Raw genomic sequence first — 8,804 nt, forward strand, 5'->3', positions numbered from 1 at the left:
ATATGTTCAGGGTCATATTTTGACTCTTGTGAACTTGTTTTAATTTTCTTCACCCTCAGCCTGAACTGGCATATGAGTAATTGATGGCCTGTTCCACAGTCTGCCCCTGGCCTTGTTTCGGATGATGATATGAAGTTTTTCCACCATCTGTTTCCACAGATGTAGTTAATTTGATTTCTGTGTATTTTACCTGGTGAGGTCCATGTGTATAGTCATCTTTTATGTTCTTTAAAAGAGAGATATTTGCAATGAAGAAGTCATTGGTCTTGCAAAATTCTATCATGTGATCTCCAGCACTTTTTCAATCACCAAGGCCATATTTTCTACTGATCCTTCCTCTTTGTTTCCAACCTTTGCATTCCAATTACCAGTAATTATCAATACATCTTGATTGCATGTTTTATCCATATCAGACTGAAGAAGTTGATAGAATTCTTCAATTTCTTCATCACTGGCTTTAGTGATAGGTGCGTAAATTTGAATAATAATGGTATTAAATTGCTGTCCCTTTAGTCTTACAGATAATATCCTATCACAGACAGCACTGTACTTCAAGACAGATCTTGATAATATATTCTTTCTGATGATAAATGCAATGCCATTCCTCTTCAATTTGTCATCCCTGGCATAGTAAACCATGTGATTGTCAAATTCAAAATGGCCAATACCAGTCCATTGCAGCTCACTAATGCCTTGTTTATGCATTCCTTTTCATTTGTGACAACTTTGTTGTGACAACAAAGATTAATGCTTTGTGCATTCCGTGATCCTATTATTAATGGATGTTTACACCTGTTTCTTTTCATTTTGAGTTGTGCCCTATCAGCAAATGAAGGTCCCAAAGGCTTTACTCCATTCACTTCATCACGGTCAACTCTACTTTGAGGAGGCAGCTCTTCCCCAGTCATATTTTGAGTGCCTTCCAACCTGAGGGACTCATTTTATAATACAACATCTGACAATATTCTGGTGCCCTTCATCATGTTTCAGTACTTGATATTCTGGTAATAACTGTGCTCTACTGCTGTTAATAAGGCTTTCAATGACTAAATATTCGGAAGTAGTCTGTCTTTCCTTATTCCTAGCCTGTCTTCATCTGGAAGCTCAGCTGAAACCTTTCACCATGGGTGACCCTGATGGTATTTAAAACACCCATGGCATTGCTTCCAGAATCACAGCAGCATACAAGCCACCATAGTATGACAAACTGACAGACAAGTGGTGGTTTTAACTAGCAGTCTAGTGCTTATCCTATACTGCTACCAGCACTCCTAAATGCAGTTTTAGACACAGTCAACAATGTTAGCAGTTTTCTTTGAAATAGCAAACACAAACAGAAGAAAAAAAAAATGTATTTAAAACTAAGTAACCCAATACTAATGTATTTAAAACTAAGTAACCTGGTGTGGTACTTTGGGTTCATGTGCTAGACTTCAAGATTGATGGTTCAAGCTTACCAGCTACTCCCTGGAAAACCTATACAGGGTTGCTATGGGTCAGAACCGACGCGATGGCACTTAACAATAACAACAACAACTCAATATTAGGGATGCAAGATGGTGGACTATGTAGATACATTATTAGGTCCCTAACTTACCAGTTGCTCCTTTGAAATCCTATGCAGGGTCAATATGAGTCAGAACCCACTGGATAGCACATAACAATAACTATAACTACAACAAAGACTTGAGAAATCAAATGCAAGGGATACAAATGTTAATCCTGGAACCCAGAGCTTCAAAGGAGTGAATAAAAACGTGGATTACATACCAATGAGAGGAAGAGACTGAACAAAAACAGCAAATAAGGCATTGTTGTTAAGTGCCATCGAGTCAATTCTGACCCATAGTGACTCTGTATAGGGTTTCCAAGGAGCGACTGGTGAGCTTGAACCACCGACCTTGCAGTTCAAATGGCTTTGCAGTATGATGCATTAGCCCACAGCACCACACCAGGACTCCATAAGGAATGCCAAATCGTCTACTGCCATAGGGTGGCCATTTTGAATGATGGAAAGCAGTGTTGTGATTGGAGCAGAAAGCAGATAATGTGCTCCGTTTACCAAGGACTGCACCAGCTCCCGCATTAGTGGTCAGCAACCAGAGAGCTGTGATCTCCTCCTTATCATGCACAACTCTCAGGGATGGATTGGGCTGCTGGACCTCTCCTACACTGGCTTCCTAACCACACTTTGCCCAAGGCCCTCCCCTACTATGAAGATCAGGAGAAGAGGGAGACATCTTTGGTCCAACCAGAATAACAGACCATCTAATCACAAAAGTCCCAGACTTGCCTTGCGGTTTATGATCTGGGTGCACAAGTGCAGAATGGGGCAAATCATGCTCTTAAATGAAGAAATCTTTGTAACATCATTGCTGTTTGTTACTTCCCATGCATACAACTGAAAAGGGAATTTGGGGAATAAGCATTGCTAGACATGTACAATAATAAGGGTGATGTGATCATCCCTGGCCACCCAGACCACTCCCCTAGGCAGAGCCCACCCTTGGAGGACCACACACTTATAAACAAGCATACTCCAATTCCACAAGGTCTTCTCCACTCACGGAGAGAGGCCTGCTTCTAGCTTTGAAGTGTGCTTTTGCTTTGCAAAAATTCGCTTTTGAGTGAACACCTATTGTACATGTATAATTGAGAAAAAGTGACTCAATGACACTAATTCTTCAGACTTCTGAGAGAGGGGGCCAGAGGAAGTAACACAACTTCAGGGTGATCAGAGGCATGGCTACTTCAGAGCTCAAAAACTAAACCTAAACAGGACAAGATGACTCAAACCAGTGATCAAAATAAAGGGTAAGAAAATTTCTGGAGGAAGAAATGTTATTAAAACTAACCTCATAAGGAATTCAGATAATTTACACTTAGGTCCTTTCAGTTTAAGAAAGAGATTAAGGAAGCCACATATAAAATCAAAGAAATCACAGACAAAACTCCAGAAGAAATTATGAAAGCAATACAAGAACAAAGTGATAAAATAAATGGAAAGTTCAGAACCATCAACAAAGCAAATAGAAATACAGGAGATTAATACTGAATTTTCAGAAATAGATAACACACTGGAAGAACCAAGGAGTAGAACTGCATCATGGAACACACAACCCACAACGTTGAAGACCAACCTCTAAATATTAATCTGTTAAAGGAGCAATCAGAACAAAAGAATAAACCAAATTGAAGAAAGTCTAAGAATTATATGGCATACCATCAAGTGTATTAATTTATGAGTGCTCAGAATTCCAGAAGAGGAAGAGATAAAATAAATAAATAAAACACAGATAAATTTTTCAAAGATTTGTTAGAAGAAAACTTCCTTATTACCATGAAAAGCTGTTGCTGCTGAGTCGGTTCCGACCCATAGCGACCCTGTATAGTATTTCTTAGGAGCAGCTGGTGAGCTTGAACTGCCAACCTTGTGGTTCAAACTTTGCAGTCCAGTGCATTAACCCATAGTGCCACACCATGAAAGATTAGAAGCTATATATTCAAGAAGCTTCCTAAAATGGATGGAACCCAAAAAAATATAAGGACATATCACAATCAAACTTTCCAAAACCAAAGATAATGGAAGAATCATGATAATAGTTTGAGACAAACAAAAGGTTACCTACAAAAGAGAATCAGTAAGACTAAGCTGTGATTTCAGCAGAAACCACACAGGCAAGAAAACAATGGGGTAACATATATAAAACCCTGAAAGAAAATAAATGCCAACCAAGAAGTCTATCTCCAGCAAAGTTGTCCCTCAAATATAATGGCAAAATTAAGCCATAACCAGATAAACAGAAGTTAAGGAAATTTGTATAAACCAGACCACCCTTACAAAAAACATTAGAGGGAGTCCTTCAGACAGAGAACCAACAACCAGAGATTAAAAGGCATAGCAACATCATCCATATATCAACCCAGACATGGAAGTAACAAAAATAAAATAAACCCACAACACTGAAAAAAATTGGAAACCAGAAATGAACATTTATAAACTATGATGACTACAAACCAAAAAGAAGGAATAAATTATGTAGCTACAGCACTTTCAAATGGAAAGGAAGTCAAGTTGATATCAAGCTAGAATTGACATTTTAAATTTGGCAAGATAATAATAAACTGCAGGTAACCTAAAATAATAATAATAATAATAAACTTTCTCATCAAAATAAAAAAGAAAACCATGAAGTCCCAATAAATACTAAAACTATAGCAACGAAGGAAATGATAAGAAAATTCATAAACAAAATATATGAAACAGTGAAACCATAAACACCAGATACATACCAGAAAAAACAACAACACCCACATCAAAATGACAATTGTCATTCAGACCTATCAATAATTATACTGAATGTAAATGGATGAAATTCCCCAGTCAAGAGACAGACAGCAGAATGGGTAAAAAAATACTACTTATCAATATGCTGCAAGAGACATACCTTTGCACTAAGACAAAAATAAGTTTTTTTTAAAAAAATCAAAAGGTGGAAAAACATATCTCAAGTAAATGGCAACAACAAAAAAAATAGCAGGAGTGGCAGCATTAGTTTTTGATAAAATTGACTTTAAGGCAAAACCCAGCAAAAAAGACAACAACAAAGCCTACTACCAATGAGTTTGATTTCAACTCAGAGTAGCCCACTAGAACACAGTAGAACCGCTCCCTAGGATTTCTGAGACTGTAAATCTTTACGGGTGCAGACAGCCCCATCTTTCTCTCCTAGGAAGTGGCTGATAGGTTTGAACTATTTATCTTGCAATAAGCAGTCTAGCACTTAGCCCATTGCACTGCCATGGCCCCTTAAAAAAAGAACAGTATATACTCATTAAAGGGTCAGTCCAACAAGAGGAGATAGCCATAATAAATACATATGCATCCAAAGACATAAATCAAACTTCAGCAGAATTGTAAAGAGAAATAGACAACACTATAACATGAGTTGTTGTTGTTAAGTGCTGTGGGGTCGATTCCAACCCATAGTGACCCTGTATAGGGTGTCCGAGGTGCAGCTGGTGAGCTTGAACTGCTGGCCTTCTGGTTCAAACGACTTTGCAGTCTGGTGCATTAACCCACAGCATCACACCAGGACTCCATAATAGTTGTTGTTGTTAAGTGCCATGGTGTCAGTTCTGACTCATAGCAACCCTGTACAGGGTTTCTGAGGCTATAAATCTTTATGGGAGTAGAAAGCCTCATCTTTCTCCCAGGTAACAGCTGGTAGTTTCAAATTGCTGACCTTGAAGTTCACAGCCCAATTCGTAACCACTACGTTACTAGAGTACTTTAATAGACGTTGTTGTTGTTGTTGTGAAGTGCTGTCGAGTCAATTCCAACCAATAGTGACCTTGTATAGGGTTTCTGGGGTGTAGCTGGTGAGCCTGAACTGCCGACCTTGCAGTTCAAACAGATTTGCAGTCTGGTGCATTAACCCACAGAGCCACACCAGGACTCCATAGACATATACAAAAACACTTCACTCAACAACAGCACAATAGGCATTCTTTTCCTGTGCACAAGGGACATTTTCTAGAATAAACCATGTATTAGGCCACCAAGTAAGCCTCCATAAATTTAAAAACACCAAAATACTATAAACCATCTTCTCAGATTACAGTGTTATAAAATTAGAAATAAAAAAACAGGAAACTCAAGGAAATATGCAGAAACTGAATAACATCCTGCTTAAACACTACTAGGTAGTAGAAGAAATGAATAATGAAAAAATTTCTTGAATTTTTATTTATAGCATACCAAAATCTTTGCAATAATAGCAAAAGCTGCACTCAGAGGACAATTTATAACAATAAACATACAACAAAAATAAGAAAGAACTAAAATCAACCCTCACACCAAACATGTCCAACAATTAGTAAAAGAACAACAACAAACTATTCCAGAAACTGGGAAAAATGGAATGTTCCTGAACTCAATCAATGAAGTCATCTTAGCCCTAAAACCAAAACCAGGCAAAGACACAACCAAGAATATATCAAAATAATAATAACTGTGATTCATATTAGGTACGTAAAAACATTTCAACTTTAGAGAAATGATTAATGTAATCTACCATATAAATAAAGCAAAGGAAAAGAATTTCATGATCATACCAATCGACGCAGAAAACTATTTGACAAACTCCAATACCAATTCGTATTAAAAATAATAGGCAAAGCAGGAATAGAAAATAAATTCTTCAGCATAGTTAAGGGCATATTAGTAAAACTAACAGCCAACATTATCCTCAACAGAGAGAGACTGAAAACATCCCCTTTGTGAGTGGAAACCATACAAGATGCCCTTTATCACTATTCCTGATTCAATGTTGTATTGTAGCAAGAACAATAAGATAAGAAAGGGAAATAAAAGGCATCCAAACTGGCAAAGAAGCAAAACCATCTCTGTTTGCAGATGATATAATCATATACATAGAAAAACTTAAAGATTCAGTGGGAAAAGTATTGAATTCACTGAAAGATTCAGCAAATTGACAGGGTATAAGATCAACACACAAAAATCAATTGCATTTCTTTATACCAGGGGTGGGGAGTCATTTTCTGCAAAAATTTATAACTTCATTCATTGGTCATACAAAATTATCAGCTTAAAAATTAGCCTGCTGTATTTGGTCAAACATTTAATTAATCAACCTCTTCTGGTGTAGTGCTGTGGGTTAATGTGCTGGACTGCAAAGTCGGTTTGAACTACAGGGTTGATGGTTCAAGCTCACCAGTTTCTCCTTGGAAACTCTATACAGGGTCCCTAGGGTTTGGAACTGACTCGATGGCACTTAACAACAACAACAAATGTGATGGAATACTGGTGTGGCACTTTGGGTTAATGTGCCAGATTGCAAAGTTGCTTTAAACAATAAGGTCAATGGTTCAAGCTCACCAGTCACTCCTCAGAAACTCTATACAGGGTCGCTACTCAATGGCACTTCACTTCACTTTAATGTGATGGCAGGGCCAGATCAAGTGATTTTGAGGACCTTATACCACCGTCGGGCTGGACGTTCCCCACTTCTGCTTTACACTAATGAAGAGAAGTCTGAAAAGAAAATCATGAAAACAATACCACTCACAAAAGCCGCTCAAAAGATGAAATACTTAGGAATAAATCTAACCAGAGACACAAGAGACCTATTCAAAGAAAACTACAAAACATTACTTCAAGAAACCAAAAGAGACCTACATAAATGGAAGACTATACCATGCTCATGAATAGGAAGACTTAACATTTCAAAAATACCACTATGACCCAAAGTGATCTACAGATACAATGCAATCCTGATCCAGATTCCATCATCATTCTTAGAAAGGGATGAAAAAATAACCACCAACTTTATATAGAAAGGAGATAGCCCAGATAAGCAAAGTACTACCAAAGAAGAACAAGTAGGAACCCTTATCCTCTCTGATCAGCCAAAGTAGTCAAGCAGGCTGATATTGGTGCAATGGCAGACAGACTAGTAGAACAGAACTGAAAACCCAATAGGAAATCCATCCATTTATGGAAAATTTGACAAAATATCAAAACTCATTAAATGGAGAAGTGATAGACTGTTTAACAAATGATGTTGGTAAAACTGGATATCCATTTGCACAAAAACGAAACAGGATCCGTATCTCCCACTATATACAAAAACTAACTCAAGATGAATCAAAGACCTAAATATAAAACCTAGAACTATAAAGATTATCAAAGAAAAATAGGGGCAAATTTAGGGGCCTTCACAAAAGGCATAGCACATTGTCAAACATATCTTAAATCACACAAACAGTAGAAGACAAACTGATGATTGGAAAATTCTAAAAATCAAACATTTATTTGCAAAAAAAAACTTCACTGAAAGAGTAAAAGAGAATCTACAGACTGGGGAAAAATTTTTTTGACAACTACATATTAGAAAAGGAACTAATCTCCAAAATTTATAGAAAATGTCTACACATCATCAACAACAAACAAGAAGCAAATCCAATGAAAAAATAACCAAAGAACATGAATAAGCACTTCACCAAAGAAGACATTCAGGCAGTCAGCAAACATATAAAGAAATGCTAAGGATCATTACCCATTGTTGTTGTTATTGTTAAGGGCTGTCAAGTCAGTTCTGACTCACAGACTTTGTAGGTTTTTCAAGGAGTAGGTGGTGTGTTTGAACTGTCCAATTCTACAGCTCTTAACAATGACAATAAGGACAGGAATGTAGCCAGACTGTGCTTCAGAAAGGAACAGAAGCTAAGGTCTGAAAAGCTTTCGGTTCTCCCTCTCCATCGTTCACCTCTGCTCCTTTATGTAGGTTTGTTATATTCTTCTCTGCATAAACTTATTTCTCCTGCACCCTCTGCAGGTTCCCAGAGAAAATGGTTGCTTCAAGGTTATTATTTTTCTAAGTTGTTCCAGCCACCTAATGAGCATGACCTGGTTCTTTTTGTCCCAATTAAAACTTTCTAGCACAGAAAATCTTACAAGGTGTCAAATTATATGAAAAACTGTGTCATATAATACAAATGTAACTGCCAGAAGTCTATCCCTGTGTGCAGTGGAGTGGATCAGGCTGGTAATTCACCAGTGGGGGATAACTGTGAGCTGGGCAGCTATCTCTATGCAAATTTCCAATGAAATTATCAAATTGCATTCATGTGCAGGTGAATGGACAAGGATCTCCAAATCTGAGTTTCCAAGTGTCATCAATTTGCACTCCCAATCAGCTCATCACTTTAAGTAATTCTTGCAAGGCGCAGAGAAGTTTTCCAGGTAGAATGGTAGGGCAATCTAGACACAGGAAGCAGCA

The sequence above is a fragment of the Chrysochloris asiatica genome, unplaced genomic scaffold, assembly GCF_000296735.1.
Source record: "Chrysochloris asiatica unplaced genomic scaffold, ChrAsi1.0 scaffold00022, whole genome shotgun sequence".
Lineage (NCBI taxonomy): Eukaryota > Metazoa > Chordata > Mammalia > Afrosoricida > Chrysochloridae > Chrysochloris > Chrysochloris asiatica.